The following is a 23,698-nucleotide window of genomic DNA, read 5'->3' on the forward strand; positions in this document are numbered from 1 at the left end:
TTAGGCTTAGAAAAAATTTTCCCTCGTCCAGACGGGACTCGAACCCGCAATCTCCGTTGTCTCCGGCAAGGTGTTTTGGCCAATTAAACTACTGGGAAAGGTATAAATAGTTCTAAACCAAAGTCGAATCACCCTCTACCATTGTGTTCCCGTATCTCAGCACGCCAACGATGAACTGCACACACTGCCCGGTGCGAGTTTATTTTTGTAACTGATAGAGTGATCTCTTCACGCACACAGTGTATAACGACTTATTATATCTTCAGTGGCGCAAGCGATGAGACACGTCAGTTGCTGGCTAGACTCCGAACGCGTATCGCGGAAGAGCTCCGTTGGCTAAATTTACTTTACGGACTAATTTCATTTTTGTCATATGACTTACATTTTAAGTTTAGTAAAGCGGGCAATGTATGCAATTTGCGAGGATGCGAAAATGAACGGGAATAGAAGGTGTGACTTTTTAGGCTTAGAAAAAATTTTCCCTCCTCCAGACGGGACTCTAAAAAGTCACACCTTCTATTCCCGTTCATTTTCGCATCCTCGCAAATTGCATGCATTGCCCGCATTACTAAACGTAAAATGTAAGTCATATGACAAAAATGAAATTAGTTCGTAAAGTGAAACAAAGCGGTCAATTTGAGGCGCTGCTTCCGATTGAGCAAAAAATGCTGTACAGTGACATGCGTTCGTTTAGACGCAACATGTTTTTCAAAGGTTTTTCTTTGAAAACAAATGTCATCACAGATTTTTATCTGTTATCGTTTTCGTTTACGTTTTCGGGTGCATAAGGGGGTCGTAGGGCCAAGTCTCCAAAGATTTAGCCACTTTCCATGCTGCACCAGGAGAGAGATATAGTTTTGGCATCGCAGAATAATACCCTCAGTGGTCTAATGAATCCTGCTTGGGACTGCCGGATAGTGAGATAAGTTGTTGCATATAGGGGATAGTGGGAATAAGTTATAATAGTTGCAGATAGGGAAGGAAAGGAAGAAGTAGTCATAGATAAGGAGAGAGATATCTGTCATTGATGGGTTTTACAATTTTAGTAATTTTAAATAATTTGTTTTCTTCATACCTGCTTTTGTTTTACTTCCGCTTACCGTTTTTGACATCTTTTACTTCTATTTTTTTATAGCTGACGTTGTTATCATTCATTGATTGTAATCCTTAGCGTGCCATGACCAGATCCGTTGGTGTGTTTATTTGCGTTGTCTAACTTTCTGAGGTCTTTGATAGTTCTATTTCGTGTGTCTTCCTCTTTATTACCTTTTAACAGTTTAGCTCGTAATTGCCCAGCAACCGAAAAAGAAGGGAAAAGAAAAAGAAATGAGACATTAGAGATTGAGCGATCTCATCTTTTCCCACCAATGATGGTGATTTTTTTCAGTGTTTGAATCAACTTCGTCTGTCAGACGGTTTAAACAATCATCATACGATTTCACTTCGTGAGAGAGCAGATTCAGACGTTTCTTTCGTTAGTTCATTCTCTCTCATGAATTGAATTCACGATAGCTGTACAAATCGATGAATCTCTCTCCGCTGATTGAAGCAGAATGTAAATACGAAAGAGAACAATCGCCAGACGATAATTATCGGTAGCTAGAGTCGATTGCGATCGCTTGGATAATTTATCACTCATTCTTCCAAGTTCGAAAGTGTTGACAGTAAACCCGATTTTTTTTTCTGTTTTGCAGAATTTTATTCGCTGATGTCATAGATCAGCGGTTCTCAACCTGGGGTACGCGTAACCCTAGGGGTACGCGAGAGCCTTCAGGGGGTACGCGAGAGAAAAATCGGTAATGGCGGATAAAGCATTTTTTTTATAATACTTTATTTGTTGTTCAAACTTCCTCCTAGAACACGACTGTAGCAATCAAACAAATCACAGTTCAATTTTAAACCTAAACTAGACTACCACAACATGATCTACCACTACTCTCTCCCACTCTGCGAGAACATTCTAAGCCAGGGGGTACAATTGATTTGGAAAATATCGCCAAGGGGTACGCGGACAAAAAAAGGTTGAGAACCGCTGTCTTAGATTAACAAGATGCACTTTTGTTCTCCGGTTTTACGTTCATCGAAAGTTTGTTTATTGTTTTAAGATGGTCAATGTAGTTGCATTTAAAAATTGCTGTGTGGCAGTTTTTTATAATAATATGCAATTTCATAATACATTGAGGTTTAATTGAATGTTTACGAGTTGAAGCAATTTCTAATTCTAAACTGGAAGCATCGCATTTTATGTAAGAGGTCAGTATAGTAACAGTTAAATCTTGAACAAAACAAACTTTAACTCTTTCTTCAACAAATATTCCTCTTATTGAGCAAAATAACAATAGTGAATTTGAAATGTATGAAAATTAAAAATCGCTAATTTCGTGAATCGAACTTTGTATGAGTTGTCTGAAAGTCTTTTAAAAACCGAAAAGGAAACTTTTAGGGAAAAAAAATTCTGTAACAAAAAAATTTTCTAGTCCAGCATTTTTCACGTATTTGCTTCTGAACGCCCATCTGTCACAAGAACGTTCGGTAATAAAAAAAGTTGTCAAGCGATGGTTTTCAAGAAATTGTCTAGATCATCTATTTGAAAACAAAGTAGATTTAAGGCTCTACATAGAAGTTTGTTTTTTCAAAACCAAAAAGTGATATTGAATAAATCGGTCGTCTATTTTTTTTTCAGAATGAGTTTTATAGATAGACATGAGAACAAAATTTGGTTCTAGTGAACTGTAAATGGTGAATACCTTTGTAGCTATATGCAGTACGAATTTTTTTACAGCAAGAAATAAACATACAGTGAAGATTGTGATGTTACGAAATAGTTCTGTTTATTATATGTTTGTTATTATATGTCAATGCATAGTGCAGTACAAAATGCTATTCCATGTTCGCAGCAGGTTTATTTGTTATGCTAAGTATTGTTCATTGTAAAATAAAAGTTTCAAATAACGTTCAAAGAGTCACTTCACATGATCAGATAATATTTCGTTCTAGCATTGTATCCAATACTTCCCCCAACAAATCTGCATTCATTTTGAGGACCATTATGTCCTTAATCGATACATCGCTGAGCTGCATACGAGAATCTGTTAGGACATATTTTACCTGACTGAATTTTATTGGAATGTGCACGCATTATTTCTCGTATCGTAGCTGCAGCAATTCGAACGAATTCTGCAATACGATGACGTGACATCTGTATTCCGCATGCCTTCAATATGGGGTGGATTAACGTTTTAGAGCCGGTCCATTCAATAAAATTGAACGGCAAATTATTAATGGTTAACAACTGAAGCAGGCCAAGTAGAGCATTCTTCTTTTCCATGTCCACCAGCATCTTGGACGTTTTCTGCTTTTTCGGAATAGGCTCGGTTTCCTTCTTCTGCGTAGACTCTCCATCATCTCTTTTATCCAATGCTAATTGATTTGAGACACCTGGATGTATATTCTGGGAGTGCCTTTTAAAATTACCAGCAACAAATGTACGCTGCACATAATCGCACTTCCGATCAGCATCAACATCAACCGCAAAATAATCCTTTCCCCGTCTTTCACTTGTTCTACAGCCTGAAGAATGATTTCCTTTTGAGTTTTCGCCTTGCGATACATTATTCTGTTTATCACGGCACTTAACACTCACCAAATGATTGAATCGAGCGTGCGACGCCACCATGCCTAGGACTCGCCAACCTAGGAATGGAAAGCCACCGGTTTACTGGTGGACGGACGCGATAGCCGACCTTCGCAGTGCGTGCCTCCGTGCAAGACGGAGGATGCAGCGTGCGCGAAACGAAGAAGAGAGGACAGAGCGCCGCGCAGCATTCAGTTCGGCAAGATCGATGCTAAAGAGTGCGATAAAGGCCAGCAATAGGGCCTGCTTCGATAGGCTATGTGCGAGTGCCAATACAAATCCGTGGGGTGACGCCTACAGGATCGTAATGGCCAAGACTAAAGGCGCGCTGGCGCCTGCAGAGCGATCACCAGCGATGCTGGAGCGTATCATCGAGGGACTCTTTCCACGCCACGAGCCAAGTCCTTGGCCTCCGGCAGTCGAGTCTCACGTCCGACGTTCCAGTATCTCAGACATAGACCAGAGATGGTCGGCCAACCTGCCGAGCATCCAATCCGTGAGCGACGACAGCCGTGTCGAGGCAGGGGAGGAGGCAAGGGTTACGAATGAGGAACTCATCGTGATCGCCAAATCCCTAAAGGTGAGCAAGGCACCGGGACCGGATGGTATCCCTAACCTGGCGATCAGGCTGGCGATAAAAACGGCCCCCGGGCTGTTCAGGGCAGTCATGCAGAGGTGCCTGGATGACTGTCTCTTTCCGGACAGGTGGAAGCGGCAGAGACTGGTCTTATTGCCGAAGGCTGGGAAACCGCCAGGGGACCCATCGGCATATAGGCCTATCTGCCTGCTGGACACCGCGGGCAAGGTGCTTGAGAGGACCATCCTCAACAGACTGGTGAGGTACACGGAGGGTGTACACGGTCTGGCAAGTAACCAGTTCGGCTTCCGGAAGGGCAGGTCCACGCTGGACGCAATCTCTTCCGTCATCAAGACGGCGGAGGTAGCAATCCAGCGCAAGAGAAGGGGAATACGCTACTGCGCAATCGTCACGCTCGACGTGAAGAATGCGTTCAATAGTGCCAGTTGGGACTCCATAGCGCTCGCGCTCAGGAGCATCCATGTACCGGTGTCGCTGTACAAGATTCTGGAAAATTATTTCCAGAATCGAGTACTTGTTTACGACACGGAGGAGGATCAGAAGTGCGTCCCAATTACCGCAGGAGTTCCGCAAGGTTCTATCCTGGGCCCGGTGTTGTGGAATGTCATGTATGACGGAGTGTTGAAACTCAAGTTCCCTGTAGGGGTTGTGATCGTCGGCTTTGCAGACGACATAACGCTGGAGGTTTACGGCGAGTCTATCGAGGAGGTCGAGTTGACGGCCGCGCACTGTATACGCAAGGTCGAGGACTGGATGCGCTCCAGGAAACTGGAGCTCGCGCATCATAAGACGGAGGTCACGGTTGTGAACAACCGTAAATCGGAGCAACAGGCGGTGGTCAAAGTCGGAGACTGCACCATCACCTCGAAGCGATCCCTGAAGCTCTTGGGGGTTATGGTGGACGACAAGCTCACGTTCGGGAGTCACGTCGACTATGCCTGTAAGAGGGCCTCATCGGCTATTGCAGCACTATCTCGTATGATGTCCAATAGCTCAGCGGTTTATGGCAGCAAGCGAAGACTTCTTGCCAGCGTGGTTTCGTCCATACTTAGGTATGGTGGGCCAGTGTGGTCCAGAGCGCTAGGTACTAACAGTTACCGTGGTAAACTGGAAAGTACCTACAGGCTCATGTGCCTGAGAGTTGCGAGTGCGTATCGTACGGTGTCATACGATGCAATCTGTGTCTTGTCCGGCATGATGCCTATCAGCATCGCCATCAAGGAGGACAGAGAGTGTTTCGACCAACGTGACACAAGGGGCATACGAGGTACCAGAAGGTCATTCTCGATGCTCCGCTGGCAGCGGGAATGGTCCAACTCCACAAAGGGCAGATGGACGCACCGACTCATACCGGAGATAACCGGCTGGGTCGGGAGACGACATGGTGAAGTGAACTTCCACCTGACACAAATCCTGTCAGGCCATGGTTGTTTCAGGCAATATCTGCACAGGTTCGGACACGCGGTGTCCCCCATGTGTCCCGAGTGCGTGGAGGAGGAGGAGACTGCTGAGCATGTCTTCTTCGTATGCCCCCGTTTCGCAAGAGCGAGGAGCAACATGATGGCTGTGAGCGGGCCTGGCACTACTCCGGACAATCTAGTCCGGAGGATGTGCGACGACCCGGACATCTGGAACGCGGTCTGTGCGGCCGCCTCTCAGATTGTTCTGGAGCTGCAACGTGTGTGGCGGGTCAACCACCAACACGCCAGTGGTAGCTAATTACCAGTCTCCAGGTAGTTAGCTAGGAGGTTATAAGAGTAAAGAGGGTAATACTTAACCGTCGTTCCGGGAAGACCAGGGCTGGAGACTGGAGGGGTTTTAGTGGGTCGGGACAGGGATCAGTAGGTGTGGGCGAGTGTAACTACCCCAGCATCTCTCCCCTAGTCTCATCCCCACACCCTGAGTTCTCTTCCCAGGTGTCTGTTTGCAGATTTCCCCGCCACCTTTAAAAAAAAAAAAAAATGATTGAATCGAAGGATTTACGCTCTAACGCTCATTCGGATCGGCAAACGATAATGATTCACCGACTGAAGCCGACGAGTGAATCATAACAGTGCATGAACAAGCTGCAACAAAGTCGCAAAAGGTTGACAGGCGACAATGTTCACAGTGTATTTTACCAGCGATTTATTTGTCTCATCAGTTTTCTACTCGAGAGACGACAAAACACATTGCGTCGGAAGCGTGATTTGAATCCAACAAGATTCTCTCATGAGGATTCATTGATACGATTTTAACCATCCTTGTTTCCCAATACACGTAAACGTTTGTGAGTCATGGGATGCGCAATTTGGGACCTTTACAAATGAACAACGTGTGGAATCAGGGCGGATTGTTCACTTTTTGCATATAAGATTTCTGATTATTTTATTTAATTTATTTAGTATCCATGAAAAGGTCCTTCAGTGAAATCCGAAAATCCTTCGAAATCTGATAGTCGTAGTTCTTCCTCAGAGTCTACTGAACTCAAAGAAACTTCAGAATCTTCATAATCAGATTCGATAAAGTCACTAAGCAGTCGCTATTGTTTTTTTCTTTATTTTTTTTTAATTGATTTTTAAAAGGCAGTGAATTTTATTTAAAATATAAGAAATTAAAAAGTTTCAAAAGTTTTGACTTTTGACTAGGGTAGGTGAGCCAGTTATGGCAAGTGCACCAGTTATGGTTATATCGCATAAGCGCAATGGTACCAGTAATGGCAATACACCATTTAAACTCCATAGGCCATAACTGATTCATGCCATAACTGGTACATTTTTTAGGTATTGCCATAACTGGTACTCCTCCCCTAATAAAATTAAAAGTGAAACAAAAAAAAATATCTGGCAACCTAAAGGAGATAAAGTTGCAGTTGGGGCGTTACGCTATAAGGGGTCATTCACAAATTACGTAAAAGTTTAGGAGGAGAGGGGGGGTATCCAAATTTCTTAAGAAATGCTTACGAAGGGGGAGAGGGGGACTCAAGAGAGTCTTACGTAAGATGGGAAAATTTTAAAAAACAAAAAAAATAACAAAACTAAAAAAAAATAGGCAAATTATTTCTCGCTGTGATTCTAACAGCTGAACCTTGACAAAGCAGTGAATTCACCGTCGCTGAATGATTTTGTACTTTGATCCATTCCTAATTGATTTTTAATTTTATTTACTTTAACATGATATTAACTGAATCAACTTGTTTTGTTTTTATCCTCTACGAATACGCTATATGTAAAACAAATGTTTCATCTTCAAAAATATTTTTTTCCTTGAAGAAAAAATCTTACGTAAGATTCGTGGGGGGGAGGGGGGTAATGCAAAATCTTACTAAGCCTTATAATGGGGGGAGGGGGGTCGAAAAGTCCGAAAAAAGTCCTGATTAAATTTATAAATGACGCCTAAAGCTCTGTGCGTACGGCGCAAGAGAATTGAAACTTTGCGCAAAAAGCTTACTCATCAGCTGATCGGTTGTTGGAACTCAGATCTCTGGACAGTCTCTCCTGGCTGAGAGTCTGTTACAGCTGTCGTGAGGTAATATTCATCGGGTTTGGTGAGTGACTTTTTTTTCTCATTTTACCTTCATTTGTTTCCATTCCACGCAGCGTTATATTTACACTGAATACTGATGGCTTCAAATAGTTAGTAGGTTCATTGAACCGTACGTTCCTGGCGCGTCTTTCGCTAATTATGTTGAGCGTTTGGGGTTTGTGTTTCAATATAATAATGTCCCAGAAAATAATCAGAAAGCTTTGTTTATCACTCTTAGCGGGCCGGCGGTCTTCGAGGAATTGAAGCTGCTCTTACCCGCTAGGGATTTATCTACTTTGCAATATGCACAAAAATTAAAAGAGAGATTCAATAAGAAGGAATCTGATTAGATTCAACGTTTCAAATTTTACAACAGAATACAAGCTATAGATGAATCGGCGGAAAATTTCGTCTTAGCAGTAAAGCTGCAGGCGGAATATTGTGAGTTCGGTGAATTCAAGGAGACTGCCATCAGAGATAAATTTCTGATGGGAGTCTATGGTAAGGATTTGTAGCAGAAGAAGCTAGGTGAGGAAAATCTCACTCTGGCATCAGCTGAGCGAATGATTATCAATTGGGAACTAGCCGGTTTAAGAGCTCAAATGATTAGTAACAAATCAGATCAGATTTCTTCAATTAAAACAAGGTTGGGTAGACGGGAAAAGTTCATTCGCGGCGGTTTCAATAATAAACGAAGCAGAAGTAGAAGCAGAAGCAAATCGTATGGCGCACATGATAGGAATACTTGCAGCTACCGGGGCAGATCGAGAAGCGGTTCGAGGCCAAGGAAAGCAGATTATGCTAAGCGTAGCATAATTACTACTACTGGGGCAAATCTGGACATGTTTTTAAAAAAATGTTTTTAAATATAAATATAACCAGAGGAAACCTACAGTTCGTTTTGCCGATGAGCTTCAACCGGGTGCGAGTACGCAATTGGAGCAACTTTTCAATCGACTGCAACCAGCGCTGGATGATTCGTCTGACGATTCGGGTGAATTTAAATGCATGATGGTTTCTAACAAATCAAACATTAATGAACCATGTTTGATTGATGTTCTGATTCAGGGTTGCTTGGTTAAAATGGAGGTTGATTGTGGTTCATCAATAACGCTTATGGGGAAGCGATTGTTTGACAAACTTTTTGTTGTACCTATACAAAAATGTGTAGAGAAACTGGTGGTCGTTAATTGGGCTGAGCTTTCATCGCGGGAAAAGCTTTGGTAGATGTTGTGGTGAATGGGAATTATCAACGTTTGGAACTTATTATTTTAGATAGCTAAAACGACTTTCTTTCATTATTGGGAAGAAATTGGTTGGATATTTTTTCTCCCAATTGGAGGAAAGTTTTGATCAAATTGAATGCCTTTGCCGTTAACAACATTGGGGTTGTTGATGAAAAGGAGAAAGTAATAGTGGATATTAAAAAGCGGTTTTCAAACGTTTTTGATAAAGATTTTTCTTCGCCAATAATAGGTTATGAAGCCGATCTTGTGCCTAAAAGAAGATTTGCCCAATTTTAAACGAGTTTATGACGTTCCGTATAGATTGCAAGATAAAGTTATGAAACATTTGGAAATGCTAGAAAGGGAAAAAATAATAACACCGATCAAGACAAGTGAATGGGCATCTCCGGTTATTGCTGTTGTTAAAAAGAATCAGGAAATACGGCTGGTTATAGATTGCAAGGTTTCTATTGACAAAATGATCATCCCAAACACATATCCCCTTCCAGTTTCACAAGATTTGTTCGCGCGATTATCAGCTCGTAAATTTTTTTGTTTTTTAGACTTGGAGGGCGCTTACACTCAGTTAGCATTATCAGAAAAATCGAGGAAGTTCATGGTTATTAACAGCATTAAGGGACTTTTTACTTATAATCGTTTACCTCAGGGGGCGTCCTCCAGCGCAGCAATTTTTCAACAAGTGATGGAACAAGTTTTGGCCGGACATGAGAATGTGTCAGTTAATTTAGATGATGTTTTGATTGCAGGAAAAAATTTGATTGATTGTCGTGAAAAACTTTATGCAGTTTTAGAGCGACTGAAAAATGCAAACATCAAGGTGAACTTGAATAAATGTAAATTTTTTGTTTCAAGTTTACCATATCTGGGGCACATCATAACTGAAAACGGTTTACTTCCAAATCCAGACAAAATTAAAACGATTAGTGAAGCTATTGCTCCGAAAAATGTGACTGAATTAGCTTAATCAACAAGTACCTGTTGATTTTGACAAAGAATTCGTTAAGAGTATCAATTTGACACAGGAAGTTTCTGTAGACTTTTCCAGAATTGCTAAAGAAACTTCTCAGGATTCATTTTTACAAAAATTATTGTTATATCACCAGAATGGTTGGCCTGGAAGATTTGACAAGGATCTGATGAATATCTATTCTAACCAGCACGACTGGGAAGTAATGGACGGGTGCTTAATTTTTCAGGACAGAGTTGTGACTCCAAGGGCGATGCAAAGAGATATTCTAAAACTATTACATTTGAACCATTCTGGAATCGTTAAAATGAAACAGTTGGCACGTAGATTAGTATATTGGTTCGGTATAAACGCAGCAATAGAATCTTTTGTCCACTCATGTAATATTTGTAATAGAATGGCAATAGTACCAAAAAATAAAAATAAAACACATTGGATTCCGTTAATTCGTCCTTTCAGCAAAATACATGCAGATTTTTTTATCATGGTCAAAAAGTGTTTCTGCTAATAGTTGATAATTTCTCCAAATGGATCGAGCTAGACTGGATGAAGTTTGGTACTAGTACTAATAAAGTAATCAAAAAATTAATATCCCTTTTTGCTAGATTTTGTCTGCCGGATGTGGTAGTTACAGATGGTGGCCAACCTTTTAATTCTTCTGAATTTTCATCATTTTTGAAAAGACAAGGTATAATAGTGATGAAAAGTCCTCCTTACAATCCCTTTAGTAATGGACTAGCTGAGAGATCAGTGAGGATTGTTAAGGATGTATTGAAGAAATTTCATTTTGATGAAGGGGTCAGGAACTGGACACGGAGGACCAAATCAACTTGTTTCTTATCAACTACAGAAATTCTTGTTTACCAAAAGATGGTAGTTTTCCATCAGAAAAAAATTTAACTTACACCCCAAAAATTTTATTAGATTTAATTAACCTTAAAAAAAATTATACCAAAGAAAATTGACGATTCTTTTGATGATTTAATAGATAATAAGGACCGTAGTATTACAGGTAATACTGAAAAGGTCTTCAAAGATCCAATCACTAATCTGAAGTTGGGAGATACAATCTGGTATAAAAATCATTATCCGAAAGATATTTCAAGATGGATACCAGCTAAAGTTTCAAAACGTTGTTCTCCTGCAACTTTTCAGATCAGTGTTGGAAACGTGGTGGTGTGAGCACACCGAGAGCAATTAAGGCTACCCAAGAGGACTGAAGTTCGCCAAAACATAACGGTGCCAAGCAGGATGTTTACTAAACGAGGTCGAGCGGTTTCGGAGGACAGTTCCGAGGATGACTTCCTTGGGTACGATGACGAGTTGGTGGAGTCAGCCAGGAAGAGGAAACGCTCGGACGACCTACCGGAAGACAAAACACAATCCACGCTGGTATTACGGCGATCTGAGAGGCTGAAAGAAAACAGAAAAAATTACAAACAATTCAAGTGAAAACATGAAGAATAAGTGAGCAAAATACGACATCTATTGGACGTTTTCAAATAATCAATTTTTTTTGGCTAGAGCGTCTATGGATGTTTTCGTTTTTTGTAGTCATTAAGGCGTGAACGGACGATTTCTAATTATTAAAAAAATAATACAAGTGTTCAAACACACTCTAAATACAACGATAACTGTAAAACATATAATGTAAATTTTTATCTTTAAAGAAGTTTAGTTAAAGCCAGTACCTGGTGTTACCGTTTACACATTTTACCCCATATACCACATACGAGCAACCAGCGAGAAACAAGGCATACTGCTGTTCGGTATGATAGGCTTGTTATTACTAAAATTTAATGTCATCATCAATGTCTGAATTCCCGTCATATATGTTTATTGATCATTAGATAAGGTATGTTAGGAGGTAGTATTAAAAAAAAGGCATGCTAATTATTTATGTACGGTCTAAGATTAGCTTAAGGATAAATTAAATGTTTGTTAACACACTAGACACAAAACACTCTTGAAACATTGCTGGATTGGGAAACCGGAAACGCTGTTGGATATATAGAAAGAGAAGGAAAGATACGGGTAGAAAGGGGGGGTAGAAGAGGGAGGAGAGGAAAACTAAGGAATACAGAGTATAGAAGCTACATTGGAAAGTCATTCGTTGATAGACCGTGTGAAGAGAAAGTTCCAATCGAAGTAAAGAAGTTTTTCGTACAAATCCAAGTGGAGAAAAAAATTAAAATAGCTACGTTAGCCTAACTGGTGAATCAGGTAGGAACAAATAAAGCAACGTGAAATCCGCCAAGATACTAGCTTCTCCTCCTCCGCCCCCAACCATCAGGACCCATTATTGGAGGATTTTTGCCATATCTATCCGCGTGGCTAGGAAGCCAAAAGCCATCTAGAGACTGAGCCAACTCAGTTCCCGGGGTGGTGTGCCCATTAGAATTCACTCCCGTACGACGAAGCAGCTCCGAGACCCAGCGAGGAACGACCAAGAGACACCACGACGTAGTTCCCCCATTCCAACCAGATCCAGCATCAGCCGGCCGGCACAGCGCATTTTTACACACCATACACTCACACAAACGTAAGTCAGAATAAAATCATAACTATAGACGACCGTATTTGGCTTCCGATTGGTGTCACATGTCCCAAAGCCGACCTTGAGCCTCCGAAACTCACGCTCGTGCTAGCCATCAAAAGAGGCCTTTGGAGCCCAGCCCCGGATAGTCCCCAGAGGTACGACCAGGGACTGGGGTGATTTGAGCTGGTCCTTCCGACCGTAGAGAGATAACAAATGGCGCCCAACTAAAAGACAGAACCGATCAGAAGTCCAAAGAGTGCCTTAGATAGGGAAAATAAGCTAGGAATCGCTAAATTTGCTCAAAGTGGTGAAAGGTAAAGTGTGTCACCGCTAATCCAAGAACACGTTTTTTCACGGAATTTATTTGAGAATAATTTTGCTTACCAGTGCGCGTACATCCTCAAAAGTAAGCCAGCTAAGTTTGTTAATTCACCAAATAGCGGGAAATTACTGTCGTGTGATATTATTAAAGAAGAAGATTTTTTTAATGGGTCTTGATTCAACCTTGTAATCGAAACATAGTGAATGTATTTATCATGATGAAGTTTTATTCAAATTCCTTAATAAAAATAAAATAAAAAAATAACTTACCGTTCACTCAAGCATTTTCCATCAATTCATTCAAACCAGTTGTATGCCACAATGAACATACAGGCGTTATATAGGAATTTAAATGTATCACAGTTGTCGACAGATGAAGTAGAACATGAACTACTTATACGGAATGTATCATTTTCAGTGAATGAACATGAGAGTGTTAAGAGAAGGAGATTAAAGGATCGAATGAAGCAGGAGAAAGACTCACATAGTATTGCAGTTACGTATTCGCCGACCTGGAAAGAGGTGACGACGGAAATTTCAATTATATACTCAAAATCGTTAGTAATAAAAAATTTGTTAGACAATCCAAAAACCGATGAACGTCAGAGAGAAAAGTTAAGAACCCGTTTGATACACTACAGAGTTAGAACATATTTACTCTCGTGTGCTCGAGAAGCCCAAAGGCATTTGCCTGAAATTCAAAATATTAGTAAGAAAATTGCTCAGACTTTTTCAGAGCATTTCCCAGATATTATAGATGTGGGAGTTGATGAGTTAACGAGACCAGATGAGCTGGAAAGCGATCTAAGTAAAGCCATCGAGAAAGTAATAAGTGAAATTGAAAATTTAAAGGACTCTGCTTGCGAAAAAAGGGGGGTAGAAGAAGCCGAAGAAATTCATGGTGATGTAAGAGAAGAAACATTAGAAAGTAGAAAGCAAAAAATGGAATCAGCAGATTCTAGATCTAAAGATATACTACAAAAACTATCGGAATATGAAAACGAAAATAAGAAAATACCTGCCGATCTGATACTACATTTAAAAGCGTTTGTGACACAAACTACAGAGCAACAGAGAAAACACCATGAAAGAGAAATTCAGATGCAAGAAAGAATGGTAACGGAAGCCAGGGAAAATTTGAAAAGACAAGAAAGATTGAAGAAATTACTCAAAAATCTTAATGAACAAATGAAAATCAGTGTACAGGAACCAAAATAAGATTTTCCTGAGCCGCTGCAAATAGAGAAAGACAGAAAGGAAAATTATACAATTGATTCTAAGAAAAAGCAAGAATCTAAGATAGAAAAAGTCAATGTCCCGGTTGATGAAAGTTCGGAGAGTTCAGAAACAAATTCACGAAATCAATTCGAAATGCTAGGAAAAACGAGAAAACCTGAAACTTCAAAATACAGAAAATTTAAAAGAAATAAGCAGAAGTACATAAGCTCGTCTGGAACATCTGATGAAAGCTCATCATTTGAAGGCTCAGCATCGAGCTTTTCGTCACTAACAGACTCTTCTGATTCATCAGAAGCGAACCGAAAAATGAAAAAGAAACACAGAAAGACAAGTAGAAATCGTAAATCTTTGAAAAGAGTACCTATTTCGGAATGGAAATTAAAATACGATGGTAAAGATAATGGTCGAAAGCTTACTGAGTTTCTTAGAGAAATAAAAATGAGAAGCAAGGCAGAGAAAATTTCAGACCGCGAGCTTTTCCGAAGTGGAATTCACTTATTTACAGGAAAAGCCAAAGATTGGTACATTGAGGCAATGGAAAACCGAGAGTTCTATAAATGGTCGCAGTTAATAAAGGAACTGACACGAGAGTTTCTTCCTCCGGATCTCGATTTTGAACTTGAGATCCAAACTACTAATCGCATACAAGCGCGCAACGAAAAATTTGGAGATTATTTTCACGATATGAATAAATTTTTTCAGTCTATGACTCGGCCGATTTCAGATCGAAGGAAATTCGAAATCATTTGGAGAAATATGCGCTGTGACTATAAAAATGCAATGGTGGGTAAAAGAATTAAATCGCTTTCCCAACTAAAAAAATTTGGTAGACTCGTTGACGAAAATTATTGGAATAGGTTCCAAAGGTCGTTCGAGAACAATTATAAACCTCGTCCTAGTCAGATTGAGAAAATTACTTTTGACAAGGAGAATAATTTTAAAAGCCTTCCAAACAAATTTAAGCAACACAAGAATGACCAGAAGGGCGATCTAAAAGTAAAAGAAAGCCCAGATAAAAGTAAGGGAAAACATGTGATTACCGAGGATGCTATGGAAGGCTCTAGCAAAGGTACTTTACAACAGCTGATCAACCAGTACAAACGTCCACCGATAGGGACTTGTTATAACTGTAAAGAAGCAGGTCATCATTACAGAGAATGCTCTCAACCAAATCGCAAATTTTGTCGTATTTGTGGTTTCCCGGAGGTGCTCACTAAAACTTGTCCCAACTGTCCAAAAAACGAGGAGAACTCAGCTTGATGGGGGAAGCTGATATCAAATTCTCAATACCCCCTAATAAGACAAATGTCACGACAAATTCACATAGAAATCCTTGGTTACGCTAAGGTACCTATTACTTTCAATGAACAATGTCACATTATTTCAGCTCTGGTTGCTCCAAAGCTACCACGCAAACTAATATTGGGCTACGAAGATTTTTGGCAAGCTTTCAATTTGCAACCTTTAGTTCCGATTGAAACACATGAACTGAGCATTAATTACGAAGAAAGTGAGGAGACACATGAGCGACATCTCACTGAAGAACAGAGAGCACAACTAGAGGAGGTGAAGGGTATGTTTAAAGTAGCAGTGGATGGGGAAGTATTAGATATTACACCAATGATATCGCACAAAATCGAACTGAAAGAGGAGTATCAAAAGTCTCCTCCAATAAGAATTAATCCCTACCCGACATCTGAGATGCAAAAGAGAATTAATAAAGAGTTAGACAACATGCTGCAACAAAAAGTAATTGAAAAGAGTAAAAGCGAATGGTCTTTAAGTACAGTACCCGTAATAAAGCCAACAGGGGAAGTACGCTTATGTTTAGACGCGAGACGTTTGAATGAGCGAACAAAAAGGGACGCCTATCCACTCCCACACCAAGACCGTAAACTTAGTCGGTTGGGTTCGAGCAAATATTTGTCTACCATTGACCTGACCAAAGCATTTTTACAAATCCCGCTTGAGCCCAACTCACAAAAATATACGGCCTTCTCGGTGCTCGGGAGAGGATTGTTTCAATTCACCAGGCTACCCTTCGGACTCGTCAACAGTCCGGCCACATTAGCTAGACTGATGGACGAGGTCCTAGGATATGGTGAATTGGAACCAAACGTTTTCGTTTATCTCGACGACATAGTCGTGGTAAGCGAAACGTTCGAGGCGCATCTCCAAGCTCTTAAAGACGTTGCAAATCGTTTAAAAAGGGCAAACCTATCAATTAACATAGAGAAGTCTAAGTTTTGTGTGGGTGAAATTGCCTATCTCGGTTACATACTATCAGCCAATGGCCTAAGGCCAAACCCGGAAAGGATTGAGGCGATTGTCGATTACGAACGGCCGTCGTCGATCAGATCCCTCCGTCGGTTCCTTGGCATGTCAAATTATTACAGGCGATTTATACCCCAATTCAGCGAATTTACAAACCCTTTAACAAACCTCTTGCGAAATAAGCCTAAAACGATTAAATGGAATGATTTAGCGGAGCAATCCTTCATTCGAATAAAAGAATGCTTGATAAGTGCTCCAGTCTTATCAAATCCGAATTTTAGCTTACCATTTCAAATTCAGAGCGACGCAAGTGATACAGCGGTTGCAGCGATCCTTGTCCAAGAGCATGATGACGGGGAACGAGTAGTGGCATATTTTTCCCAAAAGCTCTCTCCGGCCCAGCAAGCTTATGCTGCGTCAGAGAAAGAAGGGCTAGCGGTAATATTAGCCATCAATAAGTTTCGTCCTTATATTGAGGGTACACATTTTGTCGTCGTGACCGATGCATCAGCTCTGACGCATATTATGCGAGGCAAATGGAGAACATCATCCAGATTAAGTCGCTGGAGTATTGAGCTGCAGGCATATGGCCTGGAAATTCGTCACCGACGCGGGAAAAACAATATAATTCCAGATGCACTCTCTCGTGCTGTTGAGGCAATCGAGGTGGAGAAAACACCGGACGACTGGTATTCCACTCTCTACAATAACGTCAAAAATTCACCTGATGAACACCTGGATTTTAAAATAGAGAATAATACTTTATATAAATTCATTCCTACTAAAACGGAAACGCTCGATTACTGCTTCGAGTGGAAAATATGTTTGCCAGTAGAGGCGAGAGAGAAGGTTTTGAAAACTGAGCATGAGGGGGGGTTTCATATCGGTTATGAAAAATTATTAGAGAAAGTGCGGCGGAAATATTTTTGGCCGAAAATGGCAACAAACGTGCGTAGTTTTGTGGATCACTGCACGACTTGTAAAGAGTGCAAGCCTGCAAATATTTCCCAACATCCCGAAATGGGAAAGCAGAGAATAACTACAAAACCGTTCCAGGTATTAGCCATTGATTTTCTTCAATCGCTTCCACGGTCCAAAACAGGTAACGCGCATTCACTTGTTTTGATGGACATTGTTTCAAAGTGGACAATGTTATTTCCAATGAAGAAAATTAGCACAGAGTTAGTGGTCAAAACCATGCAGGAACAGTGGTTCCGCAGATATTCGGTACCGGAAATTGTGATATCCGACAATGCTAGCTGTTTCTTGAGCAGAAAGTTCAAAGAATTTTTAAATAGTTATGGTATTGTTCACTGGGCCAATGCACGGCATCATAGCCAGTCCAATCCTGTAGAACGGTTAAACAGAAACATAAATGCCTGTATTCGAACTTACGTTAAGTCGGATCAAAGAGCATGGGACACTAAAATCTCAGATGTTGAGTATACTCTCAACAATAGGATACACTCAGCGACCGGGTTCTCGCCGTATCGGATACTGTTCGGGCACGAGATCGTCTCTGATGGAAATGAACATCGACGCGATGTAACCACAAGAGATCTCACGGAACAGGAACGAGCAGTGAAAAAGTTGACAGTCGATAGAAAAGTTTATGCGACGATTCTGACAAATTTGAAGCGAGCTCATGAAAAAAGCTCAAACAATTATAACCTTCGCTTCAGGAAATCAGCTCCGGTTTACACAGTTGGTCAGCTGGTTTATCGACGGAATTTTCGGCAGTCATCCGCCAGAGACAACATTAATGCGAAGTTTTGTCCCGCATATGTACCATGCACAATTATTTCCAGGCGGGGAACGAATTGCTATGAGCTGCAAGACGAAACGGGAAAGAATATTGGAATATTTTCCGCTTCCGACCTTAAACCGGGAATACCGGAATGAAATCACTTCTGCTCTCATGTAAACGGAACTGTTTGAAATTGATTATTAGAAAAAAGAGAAAAATCCGTAAAAGTCCAATTGAGGTTACGTCCAAAGTCACAGTCAAGGTCGTAGAGTAGTAATAAGTCTTGAGGTGAATGAAGCACAAATGTTATGTCATGGTCTATCTATATTAGGTTTTCATATGTTTCGTCCGGTTCATCGTAAATATTCATACATTTTCTCCAGGAAAGTAATTTGCGATTTCGGGAGGAAAACGGACAAAAGAAAAAAATAACCAATAAAATCGACACCCGAATCTCGCGTAGCAGATGTATTAACCGGTTTACTCTGCGTTACAATAATCTGGGAAAAGATATCCGCGTCACACACAAAAAACTAAGCAAATCATACCACCTCAATGCTTTCTTCACACAATCAGTATTTCAATTTATTACTGCTATATAAATGTCAGTAACAAGAATTCACTTAGCCAGTCCAAGCCACTTGTTAGCCATGACAGTCCACATTTGAGTAATAGCTTCATTTGATAGAATCTCACCGAAGTGGATCAGGAGAGATCGAATCACTCTCACTGAACATGGGGAAATTGTTTAGATTGAGGAGAAGAGATAAGATCGATTAAAGAGAGATTCGCGAAAGGGTAAACGTCAGCAAATGGTTCATTTTTGTATAAGCGAAATTCACTATTTGGTAAATTGACGTTTAGATGATTCCTTTTGAGGAATATCGTAACCTCGAAAGAAGCAGCTCAACCCTGGGCAAGATTAATCTGAAATATATATGGGACAAAAATAAATTAACTACGATCAATTTATTTTTGTAGAGAGGGTGTGGGGTAGTGTTACCGTTTACACATTTTACCCCATATACCACATACGAGCAACCAGCGAGAAACAAGGCATACTGCTGTTCGGTATGATAGGCTTGTTAGTACTAAAATTTAATGTCATCATCAATGTCTGAATTCCCGTCATATATGTTTATTGATCATTAGATAAGGTATGTTAGGAGGTAGTATTAAAAAAAAGGCATGCTAATGATTTATGTACGGTCTAAGATTAGCTTAAGGATAAATTAAATGTTTGTTAACACACTAGACACAAAACACTCTTGAAACATTGCTGGATTGGGAAACCGGAAACGCTGTTGGATATATAGAAAGAGGAGGAAAGATACGGGTAGAAAGGGGGGGTAGAAGAGGGAGGAGAGGAAAACTAAGGAATAGAGAGTATAGAAGCTACATTGGAAAGTCATTCGTTGATAGACCGTGTGAAGAGAAAGTTCCAATCGAAGTAACGAAGTTTTTCGTACAAATCCAAGTGGAGAAAAAAATTAAAATAGCTACGTTAGCCTAACTGGTGAATCAGGTAGGAACAAATAAAGCACCGTGAAATCCGCCAAGATACTAGCTTCTCCTCCTCCGCCCCCAACCATCAGGACCCATTATTGGAGGATTTTTGCCATATCTATCCGCGTGGCTAGGAAGCCAAAAGCCATCTAGAGACTGAGCCAACTCAGTTCCCGGGGTGGTGTGCCCATTAGAATTCACTCCCGTACGACGAAGCAGCTCCGAGACCCAGCGAGGAACGACCAAGAGACACCACGACGTAGTTCCCCCAACCCAAGCAGATCCAGCATCAGCCGGCCCGCACAGCGCATTTTTACACACCATACACTCACACAAACGTAAGTCAGAATAAAATCATAACTATAGACGACCGTATTTGGCTTCCGATTGGTGTCACATGTCCCAAAGCCGACCTTGAGCCACCGAAACTCACGCTCGTGCTAGCCATCAAAAGAGGCCTTTGGAGCCCAGCCCCGGATAGTCCCCAGAGGTACGACCAGGGACTGGGGTGATTTGAGCTGGTCCTTCCGACCGTAGAGAGATAACACTGGGTACCTGGGAGTATTCGAAATTCTCTTTCAGAATACATTCAGAAGTTTTGATATGTACATTCTCTCTTTGACACACATATATTCAAATAAATTATCAATAAATAGACTGAGCGGGACTCAGTCCAGTAAGTTATGTTATGTATGCAGGAATGATTTTGCAGTGTTGCGAGAACAACAAAAATAAACGTCGGAAGTGAGCCTGACTGCCAGTTCATCAGCGAAGGTTTGATAATTTTTATTTGAATGCATAAGAATAAGGCCCAGTGAAGGCCGAGTCCGATTGATAAATATTTAGGATCAATACAACTTCTCCTCCGGAGTGGAGAATTCTATCGAGCACCAATACTGTAACGCAAATCAGGAATAAAACCCGCTGCGCGGGGCTGACTCAGTCAGTTTGGTTTTGATTCAAGTAACAAGTGTTTCATATAGTGGTTAATATCCGATCTCCTACTAAGTGGTACTAAGGTACATAATAAGTGGCGACGAAGAGAAGAAATAGTTTTTCGGTTCGCGTGTGTAGTAAAAAGTAAGAAAAAAGTGGTGCAAAGTGCAAAGTGCAAAGAGAATTTTTTAAAAAAGCGATCGAAGGTCGAAAAGGTCAGTAATTATTAAACTGATCCTTTTGTAAAAGTGCTATTTTTCTCAAAATAAAGCCGTTGATTCCAAAGGGAAATCAGTTTTGGTTTTGTCCGCGGGGACAAAGGTCTTTTGAGTGGAAAATTCGAAAAGAAGTTTTACAATTAAATAAAAAAAAGCAATTGTGTTGGAAAAAGAGAATAAGCTTCGGGTAAAAGCAAGTAATTTTAAAGATAAAAAGGAAGTTTTTTTTAAAAAAAGTTTTATGATAAAGCGACAGTGTAGTGAATTTTAAATTTCGACAAAAGAAAAATTTAAATAAAAAGGGAACCTATTAAAATCAATAGTTAAAAGTGTGATAAAGTGCAAGCGAAAAAAAATACGATAGCGAAATTGATTTTTTTGTATCTCGTTTAGCGCGAGATTTTGAACGTAGTTCTGCACCGGTGTGATTAACGGTTTTTTTCTGCAAAACTTTTTAACGTTCAATTTTTAGGGTTTCGATTATCACGAGCCTAGTTGAAATTCAAATTCGCTTAAGGTGAATCGGGATTGGGGCCTTTTCCCTATACAATTTTATACAATTTTGAGGTTAGAGTTCTTTTTACTTCTGTATTTTGATCGTAAAAAATTCGGCTTCCACTAAATAAACAGCACTCAAATTGCTACTTCAGGCATGCAACAGTTGTGAAAACAATTGATCAAAGTTTCATGTACGTAGTCTTCGTAAATCAAGAAAAAATTAGATTGCTGATTGATTAGATTAGAAAATTCGAGTTGATCGGGACCACGTCCCGTTTCACCTTAAGTGTTTTTTTTATTCATTTCCTAGCCGAGATAAACGTTCACTCCAACGGGAGGAAGCGTTTTTTGTGTCATTACTCTGTGGCTGCTGTGGCTGGGGAATTGTTCTTTTGCTTTGCGTTGTGGTTGCTGCTTGCTGTGCGTGGTGCTATGGGCTACGCGCCAATACGGTAGCGCAATTGTTGGATCGTTTGGTGAAACATTGTCAACAGGCGACGGTGATTGGCGTCTTCGCATCAGCATTGCATTGGTGTGGAGCGTACGGTTGTGTGATACATCAGCAGGAAGTATTTTACACGGCATTCGGTAAGCTACGAAATTTTTTTTCATTGTTTTTTGGCAAATTCATAGCGAATATATTTATCTGGTGCAGGTATGGCTTCGAATATAGTGGGCACGATAGAGCACTATATTCTGGGAGCTTTTTTTTTCAAACTATGTTGAACGGTTGGGTTTTATGTTCCAATATAACAACGTCCCTGAGAACTCTCAAAAGGCGCTATTCATTACTCTCAGCGCATCGGCAGTTTTTGAGGAGCTTAAACTTTTGTATCCTGCTAGGGATTTATCGACTCTACAGTATAATGATATAATTAAAACACTTAAAGACTTGATACAGCGCACACTGGGAAAAAATGAACTCAAATTCCCGTTAATTAAAAGCCGCTGGGCTGGCAACCTGAAATATAGCATTTCTTATGTAAAATTGGTCAACAAATCGATTGAAGATGGTTTCATTTTAGGCAGGGCACGGGAAATGGTCTATTTTGCCCCAAATCACCCTATTTTTGCGTATTTTTGGAAATATAGACCCTTTCACGTGTCCTGCGCAGAATGAAAATATCAACAATCGATTTATTGACCAATTTTTTTTTATTTGTTCTGGCAGTAAAACTGCATGCTGAATTTTGCGAATTTAAAGATACCGCCATTAGGGATAAACTCCTGAAAGGATGATAATTAATTGGGAACTGGCGGGTTCCAGAGCAAGGATGATTGGTGGCAAAAATGAACAAATTGCATCGATTAAACATAGATTGGGGCGTAGAGATAGGTTCGAGAGTAATACTCAGCAGAGAGACAGAAGTAGAAGTAGAAGTAGTAAGGACAGAAACAGAAGTAGCTCAAGGCAGAGGCGGTTTGGATTTAAAAAAAAATTGACTTGCTATTATTGCGGCAAATCTGGTCATATTATAAAAAAATGTTTTAAATATATCAACAGTCAGAGAAAAGCAACGGTTAGATTTGCGGATTAGCTGCGACCGGGCTGTAGTGCAAGCAATAATCTAGAGCAACTTTTTAGTAGATTGAAGCCTTCCGGGTTGGATGAGTCATCAGATGATTCAGGTGATTTTATGTTAACGAGCCTTGTCTAGTCGATGTGACGATACAAGAGCAATTTTTGAAAATGGAAGAAGATTGTGGTTCTTCCATTACGTTAATCCAAAGATAACTAGAACAAGATACCTAACTTCCAAATTTTTCATACATTTTGAATACGACCGATTTCCGACGGTTAGTGCTGCCATCTGATGACTTAAATTCTCATAAATAAATCACTATGAGCAAAACCGATTTAACGTGCATAGTTCGTCATTGATCGTTGAGCTGTTCAAGATTGTATATGAAAAAGGTGTAGCAGTTTGGTCAGCTCGACGCTTAAGGTAACATGCAGACTTATGATATTGTCATTTTTTGCATTTAATGCTATTGCCATATTTTTGCACTTCAAAGTACGAATGAAAAGTGTGAAATTGACTGTCAAAGTGGGGGTTTATATTAAGGGGTTATATTTATTTTCAGGTCCCATTCTACCAACACTTAAAGTTTGATATTTCGCAAGCCAGGTTTCGGCACCATTATGCATATGGTCAGGTTCATCGGGGCACCCGATTTTTGCTTTAATAACCTCGGCAAGAGTGGAAAACTTGACTGTAGAGCGTGCTTATAGCGGTTATTATGAAGTTCTGATGGTACGCTCAATTTTCAATGATGCGCCGATTATTCTTGATTCTTCCGGAGAGTTTGATGTTTGAGAACTAAACATTCGTACTCATTATAAACATTTTTCGGATGGCAGCACCGTCTACATGGATACTGAAAAAATTGTTTCACCTTTCAGCAGTTATGTCTTGGCCTTGTCGTCAGTTGATTTTGACGTTAAGTATACATCATATTAACAGTGTAT

The 23,698-nt window shown here is 40.3% G+C and overlaps 1 protein-coding gene across 1 annotated transcript in view; it reads left to right on the forward strand.

Annotated features, from left to right (window-relative positions):
* Nucleotides 1-2,067: 2,067 nt before the first annotated feature.
* Nucleotides 2,068-23,698, forward strand: part of LOC129725616 (scavenger receptor class B member 1) — a 253,463-nt gene continuing 231,832 nt past the window's right edge. The window contains exon 1 of the mRNA XM_055681651.1: nucleotides 2,068-2,253. The gene's annotated coding sequence lies outside the window, so the exon portion shown is untranslated. The remainder of the gene's footprint in view (nucleotides 2,254-23,698) is intronic.

The sequence above is a fragment of the Wyeomyia smithii genome, chromosome 2 (assembly GCF_029784165.1).
Source record: "Wyeomyia smithii strain HCP4-BCI-WySm-NY-G18 chromosome 2, ASM2978416v1, whole genome shotgun sequence".
Taxonomy (NCBI): Eukaryota; Metazoa; Arthropoda; class Insecta; order Diptera; family Culicidae; genus Wyeomyia; species Wyeomyia smithii.